The following is a 20,487-nucleotide window of genomic DNA, read 5'->3' as shown; positions in this document are numbered from 1 at the left end:
AAGATCCGAGCTTTTCCCTCGTAACTTTTAGGAATATGGGGGTTTTTTTCAATGAAATTTTATAGAAATACTTTTCAAAAGACATACATTACGATTATAAAGAAATTTGTGGGGAAAATCTTTTCCAAGAGGGTGGGGAGAGGACTTCGGAAAATTCACAAGATCCGAGCTTTTCCCTCGTAACTTTTAGGAATATGGGGGGTTTTTACAATGAAATTTTATTACGATTCTAAAGAAATTTGTGGGGAAAATCTTTTTCAAGGGGGTGAGGAGAGGACTTCGGAAAATTCACAAGATCCGAGTTTTCCCTCGTAACTTTTAGGAATATGGGGGGTTTTTCAATGAAATTTTATAGAAATACCTTTCAAAAGACATACCTTACGATTTATAAAGAAAATCTTTTCCAAGGGAGTGGGGAGAGGACTTCGGAAAATTCACAAGATCCGAGCTTTTCCCTCGTAACTTTTAGGAAAATGGCGGGTTTTTTTTTCAATGAACTTTTATAGAAATACCTTTCAAACGGCATACATTACGATTATAAAGAAATTTGTGGGAAAAATCTTTTCCAAGACGGTGGGGGAGAGGACTTTGGAAAATTCACAAGATCCGAATTTTGCGGGTCAAGATGTAGGGGTTAATGTTTAGGTTAGAAAAGGTTATTTATTTACCGTTACATTGTATATACCCAAAACCACGACGGGTTGGAATGTATAACTAGTAAATGGAAAAGTATGCAAGGTAAAAACGGAAAGTTAATTTCGGCCTGTATGTGTGTACACGTTCTCGTAGCAGTAACCCACAGATAGAGATAGCATGATGTCGTAGGAGAAAAGAAATTGAGCTAGTAAAAGTTATAGAGTCGAGGGATGTTGTGTCTCATAACCTTCTTTCTCCCTCTGTCCCTAATGGTTGCTGTCAATGAGTTTTCACCAACTCGCTTCTCCAACAATAGAATTCGTTGGAGGTCTGTGATATCTATTCTAGCTATTAGTGAAATAGAAGAGGTTAGAAGGGTCAAGTGGCAAAGACATTATTTTGCTTAGCTTAAGGTATCCGGCAAATTTAACTGCTGTCACAGAAAAACTATTGTTTTACCGTGACCGTGAGAAAAGTGCTGGTGAACTGTTAATTGAAAATTGGCTATTTTTTTAAAATGCACTTTTGAAGGTGAGGTGCGAAACTGCATCAGCCCCCATTCTTTACACATATTTTAAGATGACATTCTGCAGAAATACATTTTATAGTGTGGATTACATTAGACTGAAAAATCAAAGAACTTTGAAAACAATAATAAACAAAGTGGTAACGAAGTCTGGATAAAAAAAAACCATGTTAGTGTTTGTGTGAAACCAGTCAAAGTGTATTAAAACAGTATCTTTTACATACCTTCCAAAATGACTGGATATATAGATCCCAGGATATATAAGACCTAAGCTGCAAAACAGTTTTGTCCTATAGTAATTTTTCGCGCCGAAATTTTAAGCGGGTAACAAGTACTCTTCGATTTTTTTATGGAAAGAGACGGAGAGAGAGTGAGTGTATAAAGGTGTGTTTTGTCATTTATGTATTTTTTTTGTTTTGTTTTGGCCTGTACAATATATATCCTATTTATGCACATTTTCAAATAATTTTAGGGAGGTGGGGTTCCAGTTTCCTCCCCCATCCTTTTTTATGAAGAAAGATAAGGGGTTTGCAGCAGATTAGGAGGCCAGATTTACAGGCGAGAAATCCGAGGTTTTTTTTTATGAACTGCGTGGAGGTGTACTTGTAAAAATTTTATCCAAATTGTTTCATAAATATGTGTTGGATATCGTTTCATGATAAACAAATTTAAGGGTGATTGAACATCTAAAAACAATTCTTCCAAGTCCTCAGGAACATAGGTAGAGTTTTCCAGCTTCTAAAAGAAACTTGTGGAGTCGCTGAGTTGGCGGTGAGATGGCCCGTATAAAAAGTGACCTAGCGACATATTGTTTGAGATACTTCGGTCTCATTCCGGGACGAACAATGCATTTTTTCAGGTTTCCCCATAAACGCTCAATATTCTGAGTGTGAATAACTGGGTTATGGGGACCCACAAAGTGTTCAGAGTGATTAACCTGAAAGTGTGTATAGCCCATGCTGCTCAAGTTACTATACGCACGCCAACAGTCACTATAGATTATTGATTCGACCTGACGTAGCGTCTAATGATAGGAATGAGGGTGTCAGCATCCCTTCTGTTGCCCTCGCCTCGTCAAGCGTTCCAGTCCACCAAAAAACCAAACCATTTTGATTATTCTGCCGCGTTGATATTTTCGACCGACCAGAACCGTTTCATCGATCTCAATTTGAACTCCATCTCCTCCAATCATATTTTGGTTGTTTTCTGTCCAAAACTGGCAGACCTCAGTACAGAAAGACCGCCAATCTACAGATGTTTTCCGAGAGAATCTGAGATTTTCCTCGATTAATCTGTGCGTCCAAGCTGTGCTGAGGAAGTGATTTACGAAAAGCAATATTTTCCAAGGCGGAACATGGGTGTTTTCCAGAAAGGAGTTCTTCAATAAAGATTCAGAATATCCACACTCCCTTCTGTATTGGCGACGTCGTCGTACCATCTTACAGCAACGCCACATTTTCGTTTCCTCGCGCAAAATACATGGAAAATTACATGTCGGACAATTGTGGGTAAACGGCAGGACACCGTGTTCCATGAAAAATGTAATGGCAGTATTATTTTTGCCGTGGAAACGGAGAACTCCTTCATAAAGAGTGATACGGCAACAGTTGCATAGAGCCATGGATGATCTTTGGATATAAGAACCGTATTTATCACTTCTTAAAGCACGTGTATTTGTTTGTTTCTGAAGAAGATCGGGATCTTTTCGGTTTGAACGGCAGTTTTTTCTAGCGGTGTCATATGAAATTGTCACCCATAATTATGACCCTAGTATCGATCTATTGCATTTCAATCTGTTTTAGGGTTAGGGGTGGGGGGAAGGGTATCTTTTTTTCTTTACAAATGTAAATAAACCCAATCTGTTTCTTAAACGAGGGACATATTCATACGGAACAGAATTTTTTTTTTTACCTCAATGGACGTCACTGATTGGTTGAAATTGCAGAAATTGAAGAAAAAAAACAACAAATGTCTTACAAACTACAGAATTTTCTCAATAAAGCCAAGAGAAAAAGATGTTGGATCTTTTCCTTTTGAACGGCAGTTTTCAACACAATTTCTAGTTAGTTATACACTTTTAAACTTCGTATACTGGTAGAATGTGACAAAATAAAACATTTTTTTCTCTTGGCTTGCTTGAGAAAATTGTAATTCGTAAGTTTAACGTAGTTTAATTTTTCGAATTTTAACCAATCAATTGTCTCTATTGAGCTAAAATCATTTGCTGCGTCTAAAACTGAGACGACATCCCGTCACTAACCCTAACCCTAATCCTAAATTTTAGCCTTTCGTTTTTTTTTTTTTCTAAATTGTTAAATTAATTTAATTGTTACGCGTGTGTCTAAAATTATTCGTTTTGTTTTTGTTTTGAGTTTTTGCTTACGTTTTTTTTCTTAATTGTTAAATTAAAATTATTTTCCATTGCTTTGGTTTTTTTTTTTTTCTTAATTGTTATCTTTAAATTAATTTCAAATAATATCAAGAGGTAGGCGGTGTAAAACAACGATGTCACCTCTTCACTGCCGACGTACAATATCCAATTTTTCTTGAGTTTGTGCTAAGAATAATTGATAATTCGGTTTGTTTTCAATATTATCAATAACAATTACTGGACATTGCGGACTTAAACTCTACCTGGCTCCCTAGTCTATGGTGCACGATTTCTCTTCTGTAACACTGCCATTTTGAAGATAGGGCAATTTTTTAGATGCACTTAAAAATTTTTAAAAAAGGAATCGCGTGTTATACGCCGGTAAATAGGGTACCTAATTTTGGTTTAACATATTCCTTCTTAACAACAACACATATAAAAAAAAATATTTCCTTTGGACACTAATTATAACGTATTGCCCGCTGCTTTTATGCCAAAAGTCTTTACATACAAACAACAACGTTATGAACATTGCGTATTGTATATATTGATGATGACTATATTAACGAATAGCACTATTGAAAAGAAAAACAATAATAAAGGCTCTATTTCTCCAACACCAGCTCACCATCAATCAAAGCAATCCTGAACAAACTACACGATTTAAGGAAGACATAAATAAATCCGAATGATGGAAGGAATTACAATGAAATACAAGGGCATACAATAATCACGCGCATGCACGCTTTTGTATATGTATTCATAAAAGTATACACTTGATTTAAAGTATATACATACATGCATGCATTCATTTATGCATGAACGTATTGCAACAAGCATCAAGTGAATTATTAACATCGAGTAATGGTTATCACCCGTCACCCAGCAATACGACAAAGGAGTTTTATACATCAGTACCTCATTGATAAATCAAAGCCCTTTGTCGGCACGGCTATTAAAACTAAGGTCCGGGGAAAGAAAGAAAGAAATAGAAATAGAGTAATGAGAAGCCGATGAGAATAGGATAAAAGCTGGGATTCGAGGGTTTAATGTTACCAGAATATCCCAGTTTCATCTAGTGTGTCACATGTTATGGATTTGGTCCTGTTTCACAACGGCTATCAAATGATTCTGATACTGCCTATTGTTATCATTGCTTGAACGTAGATAGGATATGGTGACGGTAGTGGTGGTGTGGTGTGGTGTTGGTGGCGAATCATTTCTTTGAAAGGGGGTTTTGATTTATTCATTTTGTACACAGAATCACAGTCGTCGTAACCACCACCTCTACCATCACCACCCTAACAACTACCAACACCATCATGAGCACTAATCACCACTATCACCACCACTACTTTCCACTATCCCCTCCTTCACCTTCTCATCGTCGTCGTTGTCATCATCACCATCATCATCATCGCCATTATCATCATCATCATCATCATCATCAATGTTATCACTATCATCGTCGGCACCACCATCATTGTCAATGATGTCATCATCTTCGTTGTCAGGTTATCGGCTGTAATATAATCAAGCTCATTTCCTTGTTACCACACCACCCCAAACAATGCCGTCGCCCCGTTCATTATCATGGTTGATCCTTGCATGTCTTCTACAGCATTCGTTTATCATCATCAACATCGTCATCGTCTTCCTCATCATGGTCATTCTCCTCCTCCTCCTCCTCATCATCATCATCATCATCATCATCAGTTTTCATAATTGTCAACGTCAATATCAAATCGTCGCTATTGTCGTCGTCGTTGTTGTCAGCGTCAGTCATTGCTATGGTCACTTACCTTTAGCATTCTCATCGTCACCTTCATTAAACATCAATATCAAATAATTGTCATCATCATTGTCATAACAATTCAAAGAACACAGCCAACAATCCTTCGAAACAATTATCCCACCACCAACCACCGCCACACCAACTAGACGTCTCCAACCCAACACTGCAATTCCTGCAAGACCATTGTCCAAACTGTGAAGAATACCTACGTACATCCCACAGACCGCAAAATTTCCTGTCCTACAAACTGCAACCGATCGTTTTGGTCCCTTCTTAAAGAAATCTCTACAAATTTCACAGAATCCCAGTTTATTCGAATTTTCAACAAGATGCTTTCGTAAGCAGTGCACTCGTGGAAAAAGCCTTCGTGTTTGCTCCTTGCTTATCATTCAACAGCATGCTACACTAAGTAATACTTCTCAAAGTATCTCTTTTCACTCCACAAGGCTCTCACTATGCACACAAATACATCAATTACAAAAACGCACTTTGTTGCTTCAAACTAACAATGCCTCCCTACTGCCCTGACAATATCCTTTCTATTGCCCTCAATGTACAATAAGGCTATCCCCTATCTTCACCAAACTCTTAAGCTTTCTCTCTTTTTCTCCCCTTCTATCTATCCCCTTCTCTTTCACTCTCTCTCCGTCTTTCCCTTTCTACCAAGATATCCTGATCTCTGGAAACACGTTACAAAATGTTCCAACCACAACATGTGAAATTCTGACACGGCCATCTATCGTCCTTTAGCAATCACTTCCAATAGCTCAAAGATTATGGAGACTATCATTCATAACAACCTTCTCTAACATGTTGAATCTCTTTCCTTTAATAACTATCGGCAATGACTCGTGAAGCCAGACGTAACAAAGACCTACTCTTTTGTCACCCACACTTGAGAAATATGACAAAAGTAATGTTGTTGCTGCGACATCAACAAAACTTTCAGCCGCGTCTGACTTGCTCATTTCCAGGCAAAATTGCTCACCCATTAACTACATTTGTCTCTCGTCTCTTGGTTCGGTGGCTTCGTGTCAGATCGTACTGTGATGACATGTGTAGATGGAGTTTTTTTTCTCTGATCCACACTATCCAGTAAAGCCTTCATGCGCAGAGAACTGATGCTCTGAGATGGAAGGACTGAATGTAGGGATTAGTACGGGACCTGGTTAGGGTGGACTTGACCTGGGTGATGAGAAGAGAGATGAATGGATCGGGAGTGCCTGTGTGGAATTGGCATGAGTGAATTTGAAGAAACAGAGACCAATGTAGTAGTGATAGAAACGGTAGACAGAGGAGACAGCAAACTTGTGGAACAGAAATAGAAGAAAGCCTGCGACCCATTTTATACCAATCTAACTTGAGATGTCTGCGTGCAGCAACAGCAATAAGCTCCTAGACGTGGGAGCAATACTCCATTGTGGACTTCATCTGAGCATTGTATAATATCTGCAAATATTGGAACTGAAATAATATTTTCCAGCCCTGAAGAGAACAGCCTGTCTTCGGGTTGTGGTCTTTGCTATATTAAGGATATACTTTCGCCAGCATATACCGTAGAAGTATATGTACCAACTACATATGTGTACAGTTTATGAGCATGTGTGTCTATGCAAGCATGAACCAAGAGTCAAATATAGCTGAATGAATAAAGATACATAAGCAAAGGTATACACTATGGCGTGAATAAGCCTAAATAATAAACATGCGCTTAATTATTTATCTATTTATTCATTTTTCATTAATTATTTATTGCACCCTTATTTCATTACCCATTTATTTTATTCACCAGGATGTATTGGCCATAGTTGTACTTGTCGACGAGTATGTGATTTGTGCATATAATTGTGTTCATATACGTGCATTGATCAATATAGCCAACATGGGTGTAAATATTAAAACGTGTAGGTCTATGAAAGAAGGTATTGAATGATTTTATTGTGTGCGATGTGTTATCAGTTAAACCACTATCCTGTGTGCAAGTTATTTTCCTTTGATTCTAAAGCCTTTATTTAAATTTCATTATTTAAGTTTTAAAGATATGAGGGTCACATTCTTTCAGGAGCGTATATTCCAACTGTGCTAGGTATGCGTTGCACACTCAACGAAAATGGCAAATTCATTATAGTTACTAACCTTACTAATTAATTTAATTACAAATCTTAATGGAAAACTTTTGTTATATCCCTGCTTGAAATTTGACTGTGGCCATGCTGGAACACCGCCTTTAGTCGAACAAATCGACTCCAGCACTTATTCTTTGCAAGCGTAGTACTTATTCTATTGCACTTTTTTGACAAACTGCTAGGTTACGGAGACGTAAACACGCCAACATCGGTTATGAAGCAATGGTGCGGGGGACAAACACAGACACACAAACATATACATACATACATATGTATGTATATGATACCCTTGTATATATGTATATATATGACACCCTTCTTTCAACAGTACTTATACTATCGGACTCTTTTGCTGAACCGCTAAGTTACAAAGGTCTAAACACACCAGCATCGGTTGTCAAGCGATGGTGTGGGGACAAACACAGACACACGCGCACGCACACACACACACACACACATATATATATATATATATATATATATATACGACAGGCTTCTTTTAGTTTCCGTCTACCAAATCAACCCATAAGGCATTGGTTGGCCTGAGGCTATAGTAGGAGACACTTGCTCAAGGTGCCATGCGGTGGGACTGAACCCGGAACCATGTGGTTGGGAATCAAGCTTCTTACCACACAGCCACTCCTGCACCTATAGCCACACCTGCATATTATATATTGATGCCACTTACGAGTTGTTCATTAATTGAACTTTTTTGACTTTGAATTATAGTATAAATGTTGAACAGTTACTCTTTTACTCGTGTACTTGTTTCAGTCATTTGACTGTGGCCATGCTGGAGCACTCTAATGATCCATCACTCTAATGATTCAGCCAACTCACCATCCTAAGTTTCAAGTTTTAGCACAAGGCCAGCAATTTCTGATGAAGCAGGCAATTGATCATATCAACCCCAGTGCTCAGCTGGTACTTATTTTTATTGACTCCGAAAGGATGAAAAGTAAAGTCAACCTTGACAGTATTTGAACTCAGAAGAAATGCTGTTAAGCATTTGGTCTGTCATAAAATAAGAACAATGAAAGCTTCAAAATGGTATATTACATGATCATGGTTACCTAAAAGTTTATTCCAAAAATAAGCATCAAATATTATAAAATATTGTATCACAAGATATATCCCAAACGTATCTGAACTGATATAAATATCAAATGTTAGAATAACAAGAACAGCAATTATTTTTCACCCAGGTGTGTGTATGCGTGCACACATATGCGTATAAATATTATATATGTATATATTAAAAATTCTATAATTATAAGCATAATTATAATTAGGGTTCAGCAAAAATTGCTTCACCACATACGCAGGTAAAGAGAAAAAAATAACGAATCCACCTGGCTTTGATTAACTATATACGCGTTCCTGGGTTAAAGAGGTGTAAAAAGATGTAAAATCATATTTTTACTACGTGAGTTGAGAGTATTACTGTCTGGGAGATATCTTATGGTTGTGGAATAGTATTTGACTGTTATTTCTAAATTTTAGTATGTGGTGAAGCAATTTTTGCTGAACCTTAATTATAATTATACTTATAATTATAGAATTTTTGTATAAGGTTACTGATAATGGTTCTTTTCACATACTGAACTACTTGGTAAAATTATTGATTATTAATTGATTAATTAATTTTACCCTTTATTATTATTATGTATATATTATGTAGGTAGTTGGGTAAATCCCAGTTATTTCCTCTTGAAGAACACCTGCTTATTCAATTATCACAATCTAATATATAGTTTATATTGTTGCTGTGTATGTGCAATGTACATATTAAAGTTGAAAATTCTGGAAATATTATTTACAAAGGAAACTAGAAATTTTTTGGTATTATTTATTCAACATTACACATGTTTCATTTGCTACTAGGAATTACAAAGTTCTACATGTTCGATAGATATATAAAATCTTTGTAATTCCTATTAGCAAATGAAACACATGTAATGGTGAATAAAAAATACCAAAAGTATTTCCAATTTCTTGTTTTGTTATATCTGTATTACGTAGTGGGTAGTGATTTTCTTCACTACTTCAAGGAGTGATGACCCTGCCTGACACGAGTCCCGGGCTCAGCTGGCTCCAGCTGACAGTACACGGTATGGGCCCCCATCCAGGGTTACGGAAAGGAGACAACCTTCAAAGAAATCCGGATTGGAGCCCCGTAGGTGGTTTAGTATTCAACTCAACACTCTTCCAGCAGCTCCTGCAACCAAGCTGGTGCCAAACATAATGCTCTGCACTCCTTTGGACTACGTCAGTAAGGTCGAGAGAGGAATCCTGATGATTGGGCTGCCCAGGATTTTCTTACATCTAGCCCAGGCCTGCGCAGAACTGGAGAGGACATGAAAGGTAAAAACCAGACTGGATTAGTTTATGCGCAACTCCATTATCTCCCGAGACAAAAGGATGCCAACAGTATATCTGTATATGCATGCGCGTATGTGCACGCATGCGCGCACGCACGCACACACACACACACACGCAGGTATACATATCCACAGACAGACAGACAGACAGACAGATGGATAAGCAAACAAACAGATGGATAGATAGATTGATATATATATATATATTATATATATATATATATATATTATATATATATATATATATATATATATATATATACATATATACATATATATATATATATAGATAGATAGATAGATAGATAGATAGATAGATAGATAGATAGATAGATATAGATAGATAGATAGATAGATAGATAGATAGATAGATAGAGATAGATAGATAGAGATAGATAGATAGATAGATAGATAGATATAGATAGATAGATAGATAGATAGATAGATAGATAGATAGATAGATAGATAGATAGATAGATAGATAGATAGATAGATAGATAAGTAGATAGATAGATAAGTAGATAGATAGATAGATAGATAGATAGATGATAGATAGATAGATAGATAGATAGATAGATATAGATAGATAGATAGATATAGATAGATAGATCGTATCAACTTATCATTCCTTTTAATTATTACAGTCGCATTTTGGTAAAGCCAAACTACATAAGATTGCTCTTCTTCAGAAGTCTACGATAACATAGAAATCTAAGCCGGTCTTTGTACATTTATGACCTGGTCACCGATTATACTCTACGTTGCCTGTATTATTTTGTACAAATGAAATTGAGAGAGTATCAGTGATCATCAGATCGTAAATGTACACAATGAAAAGAGTTCGTACATATATCATATGTAAACTAATCGATAATATAAAAACTATAAGTGAATAAAACAAAATCTGTGTTTGAAAATGGCCAATATGAATCAGTGACGATGTAACTGTTTTAGTTTAAACATACGACCTCAGATCAAATGAATTGTGAAACAAGTACAACAAAGGAACCTTCTTTTTACTTGGGTTATTTTATTTTTTATTTGTTGATTTATCTATTGTTTTCGTTTTATTCTCTTCTATTTCTTTTTTACTCTTTGCTCTCTTTCTCTTCGACGCTGCTGTGGCTGTTGTTGATATTTCTTGTTGTAGTCACATGGTCTGCTCAGATCAGTCAGATCTGTGATCAAAGATGTTCCATTCATATCCTTCCTGTAATTTTTATTTATTTATTTATTATTTATTTATTTATTATTATTATTATTATTATTATTATTATTATTATTATTATTATTATTATTATTATTTTTTACAATACATTACAGAATCTAATGTGTCCTTTTTAAGATGGATGAGTGTGATTTAATGGACATTTGGCCGTTATTTTTTTTTTTTGCAAAGCGACATTTTGCATTGAGGATCAGTCGGATTAACTTTAACGAAGTCTGTTCCATCGCAAACATTTGGGTCAACACTTCTGGTCTGAAGAAAAATTCCTGCTTAACATGCAACTTTGCAGTTTATGGTCATAAAAAAAGTGAGGATCTTGCATGAATCAGAGAGAATTTGTTGAGGTCGATTTTCTAGATACCCTTTCTGTAGCTAGCCCTACATGTCTCCAAGTAATATTTCTTCATGATTAAAAATGATTTTTTTTACAGAATATTAGAAATGAAGGACACTGCTTTCATGACAGTGACACTGATGTGATGTCAAAAACAAAAAAAAAGGAGACAGTATCACACACACACACACACACACACACACACACACACACACACACACAAAACTGGTTTCTTTCAGTTTCTGTCTGCCAGACCCACTCACAAGGCTTTTAGTCAGTCTAGGGCTATAGTAGAATACACTTGCAAAAGGTGCCAAGTAGTGGGATTGAACCTGGAACCATGTTGTTCAGAAGCAAACTTCTTACTACACAACCACCTCCATCATAATAACGTTTTGGCGCAGTTAATGATCACATGTAATAGCTTCCACAGAAATGTGACATAATTGACATTTTTAGTCTCATCTTGGAAATTTTAAGGCTTCACTGTCTCTTTTGTTCATTAGATAATTTGTAATTATCTTCTGCTCTTGGATTACAAAAGCATAATCTACAAAATGTGACGTGATGTAATGATCATGAGTCTTAGAGAAGTTATACTTCATGTTAATGTTATGATCAATCTGAAGTATAAGACAAACAACTATGAACAGCTTTTTTTGTAATGTTTCCCTTCCAGATTTCTGCTGTGATACACTAGTTCAGTAATCATATATATATATATATATATATATACACACACACACACACACAAGTGAGTGTACAAACAAAAGAAGGGCACTCGACAAATTTATTGGGAGTTACATGTATGGATCAAAACAGTTTGATTCAAATTTATTGGTACTCCAAGTTTCAAGTGTGATGCTAGTCTTCAGCCAGTTTGAATTTGAATGACATAAATTGATTGTTATTACCATTATGGACAGGCTGAGCCCCTTAAATATTTCTATCAAGTCCTTCCCAAACCTGTCTATGGCATGGCCATTCATCTGGCACAAGATAGTCAGGCCATCGTCCCTATAGAGGGCCGACCTATGTGGGTGGGTATGTCTCTTGAGGGTGTCCATAATGGTTTCCACCAACCTGACTACAGTCGATTTCTTGGATACAACCTTAGATCTGAATTCAGGCAAGTAATACCTGTACATAATACCTTATGAAGAAACAGTATACATCCCCAAAAGGATTAGGAAAAGGAAAATCATATGGTATAACCCCCCTTTCAACATAGAAGTTTCCACTAACGTATCTAGAGGGCTTCCTGTCATTAATTAAGGAAGCCCCTAGATACTAGGGGCTTCCCTAGATAATTAGGAAACACTTTCCAAGAGGACAAAAGTGATGTAAACTCTTCAATCTCCATAATGTCAATGTAAGCTAATCCTGCTTAGACATCGCATCTAAACATCACATCTAAAATTGCACACAACAACAGATGTAAAAATTCACCTGCACCACCCCCAACCTCAACCTACAACTGCCAAAACCCCACTATGTACACTCTAGAAAGATCCTTCATTTCAAGGACCATAGCATACAGAGCTACCCTTACACGATTGCATTACTAGGGTATGACAGCCAATGACTTTAAGAGAAGATACTCCCAGGAAATGCACTCATTTTATTACATTTAAATTTCTATCTTACAATTAACTAAAATAGCATAGAATAATGGTTTCATATTTTTATAATTAAGATCTAAACTGTTAATATATGAATGCAAAAGAGATAGTTGAATGACTGTAGACCTACTTTTGGGCCACCCTGTACAAAGGAATATGCATGTGTGTGTGCATGCACATGTATATGCATGTGTGTGTATGCACGCGCATGTTCGTTCATGTGTATGTGTGGGCATGCATGCCATGTACAGATGCTCACACTCTCATCAATACAGACATGCATGCAAAACTATAAGAGCACATCCACACACACATATACAATTACATAATTGCAAATACCACCCCTTCCTACTTCTCCTCCAACAACCCAACCGATTTCCTATCCACCACGTGGTCAATTTCCTTGCTGTGGAAGATGAGGCCTTGCTTGAAATGGTTGAACAACGGCCAAGTGCAATCACTCATACATTGTTGGCAGAACTCTGACCTTCACAAAGTACTCTCAAGCAACACCTCCATAAGCTCAGCCTTGTGAACTGATGGTGTCATGATGCTTCTTGTGAACTGACTAATGACCAGGCTCAATGATGTGTGAACATTCATAAATAACTACTGGCAAATCCTCAAGATGTCTGTTTTTGGCATCGATGTAATTGGGGATGAAAAATGGATCTATTTTCTTAATCCTAATAATAGAAATCAGTGGCTTCATATCAGCCAGGCTTCAGCACCTGTTGTCAAAGGCAGCTTGAAAAGAAGGTCATGTGAGCTTCATGGTATTTTAAGAGAGTGTTGCACTTTGAGCTTGTCACAAATGGTCATGCTGTGAACAGTAAATTTTATGCTCAACAAGTGCAGTGAGTATATGAAACTTTGAAAGCCTGCTACCCAGAATTAGACAGTTGAAGATGTACATTCCTACAGTATGACAATGCCCCAGCACATACTGCCAATGTGACCAATTGCAAACTTGAAGAGTTTGATGGGCTGGAAGTGCTGCCTCATCCTGCCTACAGTCCAGACCTTGCACCATCAGCTTACCACCTCCACCAAACCATAGCTCATTTCTTGAATGACTGGAGATTCAACAGGTGCAGAGAAATTTTTACCTCTAAACCAGCCAAATAGTATGAGCATGGGCTTGATTTGGAAACAGGCTTTTTCTATGTTAAAAACGAATTTGAAAAACAAAAACATATATATATATATAAGAGGTAATGGTGTCATTGAGACCCAAAGGTGTCAGGTAATGCTGGATAAGTGCTATAGACAGACCATAGTTAAGTCCCAGGTTCTGTGATTTTGTGAATAAGGGGTTCAGTGTTGGTCATATGTCAGCGTGTGTATATAAGAATTTTTGTGTAATGAGATAAAAAAACCAAGGCTGTGTAGATATTAGAACATTTATAGATATAAGGTCTTACAGCTGTTTCCAGGATATTTATTTATTATATCCCTTCATCAGAGATGGTGTGAGAGGGTAGTTAAGTAATAGTTAGGATACAAAATAGAGAGTGGGGTGGAGGAAAGAAAATAGATGTGTGATATGTGGGGATATCGAATTTGTAGATCCATTTTTTAGGCAGAATGGTATATGGGTAAGATTCCAATACCTTATGAGTAAAAACCAACTGTATTTAAAATTGGTCATTCCAAGTACATATATATATATATATATATATTTACAAATATATCCTTATATACGTTTGTGTATGCATGTATACATAACAAAATCTTTTGTACTTACATATACACAGGCACAACACACATTTATACACACATATATATCTGTAATTCCAAACACACATTACAAACTCAAACCTGTCTCACTCTGAAAATTCACACACACATACATGTATGTTTGTTTGTTCCTTCTCAAGCCATGCCTGGCTCATTAAGGCCGGTTTCCCGGTTTCCTTGGCGCATAGGTTCCCCACATGGATGGGACGCCAGTCTGTTGCAGGTGAGCTGCAAGATGCAGGAGGAAAAAGTGAGCGAAAGTTGTGGCGAAACAGTCAGCAGAAGTTCGCCATTACCTTCTGCCGGAGCCGCATTGAGCTTAGGTGTTTCACTCATAAACACACACATCGCCCGGTCTGTGATCCAAACCCGCGATCCCTCGACCACGAGTCCGCTGCTCTAACCACTAGGCCGTGTGCCTCCACACATACATCTATGCACACACAAACACACACACAAGCAAAGAGAGACAAAACCAAACACTTTAGAAGTTTACTTTCTGAAACAAAAAACATACATATACGCACACATACACACACACACACATACACACACACACACGCACACACACACGCACACACACGCACACACACACACACACGCACACACACACACACAACTGATCTATAACAATACTTCCTCCTTACGCATACATTTATGTACATACATCTGTGTCAAGTTCACTGATTCCAAAGACTTGCCATGGAACAATAAACATGGAGGGGTTGGAGGTAGAGTAGCAAAGGAGAAAGACATATTAATGGTGGTGGTCATGGTGGCAGCGGTGGTGGTAGCAGCAGCGATGGTGGTGATCATGATTTTAAATGATGATGATGACGTGAGATGGTAAAGTTATAAAGTAAAACCGGGACCTCATCTCCCATCAAAATGAACTTAAATAAGGTTTTTACCTGGGACCATACATACACACTGAAGACATATACATACATATATATATGTATACATTTGTATTCATACACACTGACATTCACATATATACATACATATCTGTTCTACTCTCTTGTTTACTGTCCTTAGTAGTAAACAGATTTGTTACTTGGCCCGAAACCAAAACAATGTATAAATACACACACACACACAAAAGGTGAGCCAAAAAGTAATGAAAATAAAAGTTGTATAAATTCTGACTCACCTTTGTGTGTGTATTTGATTATCATCATCATTTAACACCCATTTTCCATGCTGGCATGGGTTGGATGGTTTGACTGAAGCTGGTAGGGCCAGGAGCCACACAAGGCTCCATTGTCTGTTATATAGTAAGGTTTCTATGGCTGGATATATGCAGTAGAAGTTATCATCATCATCATCATCAACGTCCGTTTTCCATGCTGGCATGGGTTGGACAGTTTGACTGAGGCCCGGAGAGCCAGCGGCTGCACCAGGCTCCAATCTCTCTCTCTCTCTCTCTCTCTCTCTATATATATATATATATATATATATATATATGTGAAGGCGCATGGCTCAGTGGTTAGAGCGTCGAGCTTACGATCGTGAGGTTGTGAGCTCGAATCCCGGACCGGGCTGCGTGTTGTGTTCTTGAGCAAGGCACTTTATTTCACGTTGCTCCAGTTCACTCAGCTGTAGAAATGAGTTGCGACGTCACTAGTGCCAAGCTGTCTTTCCCTTGGTTAACACTGGTGGCGTGGAGAGGGGAGGCCGGTATGCATGGGCGACTGCTGGTCTTCCATAAACAACCTTGCCCGGACTTGTGTCTAGGAGGGTAACTTTCTAGGTGCAATCCCATGGTCATTCATGACCGAAGGGGGTCTTTACCCTTATATATATATATATATTGCATCATCTCTAGCAGAGCAGTTATTCTGGGCTGATGAAAGGAAATGACACAGAAAACCTTTGATATTGCTTTAGAGCTGAGTGGTGGCACTAAAGTCCCTTGTTTGAAAACATAATGACGTAGATAGTGCATTGATAGCCAGCTGAAGATGATGTTTCCTGGGGCTAAATAACAGTAACAATCATCCAAACCAGGACTGCTACATTATGTTGGTAAATAATCTTTACTCTCACACACACTCACACTCTCTCTCCCTCTCTCTCTCTCTCTATATATATATATATATATATATATATATATATGGGATGAGGTGGCGAAGCATGACCTTCGAATGTTGGTAAAAGACCAAGACCTCTGGAGATATGCTGTAACTGTGAAGCCCCAGCAGATAAAGTGAGTTCATGGCTGTATCCTACAACAGTATCACATAACCAGCCCCAACCCATTCAAAAGTATCTTGGATTGTAGGGTGACCTGCTGTGCTTGAGGAGACCTATTCAGTCAAGTACATCAACATCAAAATGAAAGTCAAATGGAAATTATAGTTGTGATACCTGTGCCAGTGGCATGTAAAAAGCACCCTCTACACTCACAGTGTGGTTGGCGTTAGTAGGGCATCCAGCAGTAGAAACACTGCCAGATGTTTGAGGAACAATAGAGGGATGGATTATAGGAAGATGAGAGGAGAGGGTGGGAAGGCTTGATAAGGGCAGATTAGGTGCAGGGCCTAGTTTAGTGCATTTGGATGTAAACATAATGCTTTAAGGGTCTCAGTTTTGTCAAGATACAGAACCAGCACGACTGAATGGTTAATATATATTACTATATGTTACATGTATGCCATTATCTATCTATCTATCTATATATCTATCTATCTACCTACCTACCTCTCTCTCTCTCTTTCTCTCTCTATCTATCTATATATACATATATAAATATATATACATACATGCATATATATATATATATATATATATATATATATATAAACACACATACATACATATAAATGTAAATATATATGTATATATAAATATACACACAAACATGTATAATGCATAATACATAAACCCTTATTTTCATTATAATATATCATCTGCTCTGTACATATTAGGTAAATCATTGATATTAATCATATATAATAATTTCCTTCATCTTGCAATTTTAATTTCTGCTCGTTTATCATCTCATTTCTGATTTCCCCAAGAAGAAATCAATGTTTATTTACCTCCTTCCTCATTCCCATATCAATATTAGAAAATCGACATCGCTATAGATCTAAATGTTGTGCTGATATCTAATAACAGTATTGTATGGGAAACTTGGAGTTATACCGATATTTCTTTTGAAGCTGTTTTTTGTTATTTAAGTTTCCAAGTCATCAATGGTTGAACAGATCTCTGATTAAATGTGTTCTAGCCATGACCCCACAGGCTCCTCTTCCTCCTACTCCTCCAACTCCTCATCATCATTGTTGTCATTGTCATCATCATCGATGTTGTTGTTGTTGTTGTTTAACATCCCTTTTATTTCATGTTGACAGGAGTTGGACAACTCAAGAGGAACCAATGAGCCAGACGAAAGCACGATCTCCAATGTCTGTTTTGTAATGGTTTCCACAGCTGGATACATATATATATATATATATATGCATGTATATTTATTTATGTGTGTGTGTGTGTGTGCACCCCCCACAGACACACACACCATCACCAATGTTGGTGTGTTAACGTCCTCATAGCTTAGTGGTTTGGCAAAAGAGACTGATACAATAAGTACTAGGCTTACAAAGAATAAGTCCTGGAGTTGATATCTTTGGCTAAAACCTCTTTAAAGCAGTGCTCCAGCATGGCAGCAGTCACAAATAACTGAAACAAGTAAAATACTGACAACCCCTAAAACCATGACAGTTGCAGGAAATTTTGTACGCATAACACTTGGAACTTCAGAAGGGTCTGCACGTAACCATCTGTCAGTTTTTCTGCTAACTTTTTGATCTTGGTCAAAGTTTTTCTCGTTTGAGAAAAACCAAATGAAATCTTCTGCTGGATTTTTCAGTTTGTTTAAGAGCCTTTTAGATTTGATGTAGTGATTTTCTTTTGCTTTTTCTGGCAAATTGACCTTTCCTCATCATATAAGATGTCTTTGTGGACAACATTTCTGACTTTTCCTTCTGACAAATGGAGATCTTTTGCAACTGAACTCATGGCCTTCTGGGATTGTAATCAATGGTCTGTTGAACTTACTGGATAAATCCAGGTGTTCTGATGATTTCAGAGTGGTTAGAATGCTTTTTATGCTTTGATACGAGTGATACGATTCCATCTTCAGTCTCTAGCTCCTTACAAACTTTGTAGATGAAAGATCTGGCAACTTTCTAAAGTCAAGACGTTTCTAAATTGCTATACCTTTATAACCACAATAACAGCATGCCTCTTCATTTCTTGAATAAGCTGAGGGTTTGCCAATATTATTTTATGAAACAAAGATTATACAGAGTTAGCAAAAAATGCAGCAATGACCCAAAAAAGGTATGCCCACAAATACCTTATGCACCCTGTATGTATATATATATATAGTTAATAAAAAAGCATGTATCAGAAAGAAGCACATTCTAAAGAACAGAGCAGTAATTATTACATCAACATTTTATATCTTGGATATAGAGTTACCTAAGGTTTCGTACCCACAAAGCAAAACCCTGTGGACAGCTCATCAGACTCTATATAAATACAAAATTTTCTAAATGTATCCATTTCAAGTGCTACTTTCTAGAAAATTGGATCTCTCTGTTTGCTAGTTAGGCTTCTTTGGGTGTATAAGGGTTTGTTTAAACACAAAGCCTCTCTTAACATTTTCTTATCATTGTTAAAGACTCTATCACTGTATTTTAATATATCTATGTTAATTAAATTTTAACACCACAAAGGCTACACAAAGCCTTGCAATTTACTTTAAAAAAAAAGTGAAACCATTCAAGTCAATAAACGTCTTTAAAAGACCTCTGCATTTTCGAATCCTTTTCCCTATATATTTTCACTCATACGGTACCTTCCAATTTTAATTGTTATAAATATATGAATTGAGCATTCTATTGGTTACAACAATGAGGGTCCCAGCTGATACAATCAATGGAACAGCTTGCTCATGAAATTAACATGCAAGTGGCTGAGCACTCCACAAACACGTATACCCTTAAAGTAGTTCTCAGGGAGATTCAGTATGACACAAAGTGTGACAAAGCTGGCCCTTTGAAATACAGGTACTACTCATTTTTGCCAGCTGAGTGTGCTGGAGAAACATGAAATAAAGTGTCTTGCTAGAGGACACAGTGTGTCGCCGGGAATTGAACTCACGATCATGAGCCAAATGTCTTAACCACTAATCCACGTGCTTTCACACACACACATACATACATATATCAACCCTTCAAAATCTCACAAATGCACAAAGACTGTTAACTTCACTTAAACATTTATTGTTTGGTCTCAAAGTTTTGGTCACAACATGTGTGACTTTGTCACTGATGTGACTCCAATGCAGTGAAAATTCTGAGATCAAATAATAAATGTTTGAGTAAAGTTAATGGTTTTTGAGTTTTTCAACAGCCAGTTATATATCTTCTACACTGTAATTGTTATATCACTGTATCACTCTATTGACCAGACAATGGAATGTTGTTATGCACCGCTAGTCACAATGCCCTTCCTCACAATGTAGTAGCTTTCAAATGATGTCAATGCACTGGCTAGGTGGGCAAACTGTAATTGCTATAAATATATATGTATATGTATGTATGTATGTATGTATGTATGTATGTATGCATGCATGCATATATGTATGTATGTATGTATGTATGTATGCATGTATGTACGCATGTATGTATATATATATATATATATATATATAGGT

General features: G+C 36.9%; 2 long non-coding RNA genes across 2 annotated transcripts; one reads left to right on the top strand and one right to left on the bottom strand.

Annotated features, from left to right (window-relative positions):
* Window positions 1-760: 760 nt before the first annotated feature.
* LOC118762733 lies at window positions 761-15,801 on the bottom strand. Its single transcript, XR_004998484.1, has 3 exons — window positions 15,789-15,801; window positions 9,195-9,197; window positions 761-902 (listed from the first exon to the last, which is right to left on the bottom strand). It is a non-coding gene; the product is annotated as an uncharacterized LOC118762733 (long non-coding RNA).
* Window positions 2,463-20,279, top strand: LOC118762732. Its single transcript, XR_004998483.1, has 3 exons — window positions 2,463-2,593; window positions 3,304-3,309; window positions 20,270-20,279. It is a non-coding gene; the product is annotated as an uncharacterized LOC118762732 (long non-coding RNA).
* Window positions 20,280-20,487: the final 208 nt, after the last annotated feature.

Source organism: Octopus sinensis, linkage group LG3, assembly GCF_006345805.1.
Source record: "Octopus sinensis linkage group LG3, ASM634580v1, whole genome shotgun sequence".
Lineage (NCBI taxonomy): Eukaryota > Metazoa > Mollusca > Cephalopoda > Octopoda > Octopodidae > Octopus > Octopus sinensis.
The sequence above is the reverse complement of the archived record's forward strand: the minus strand, read 5'-3'. Positions and strand labels throughout refer to the sequence as shown.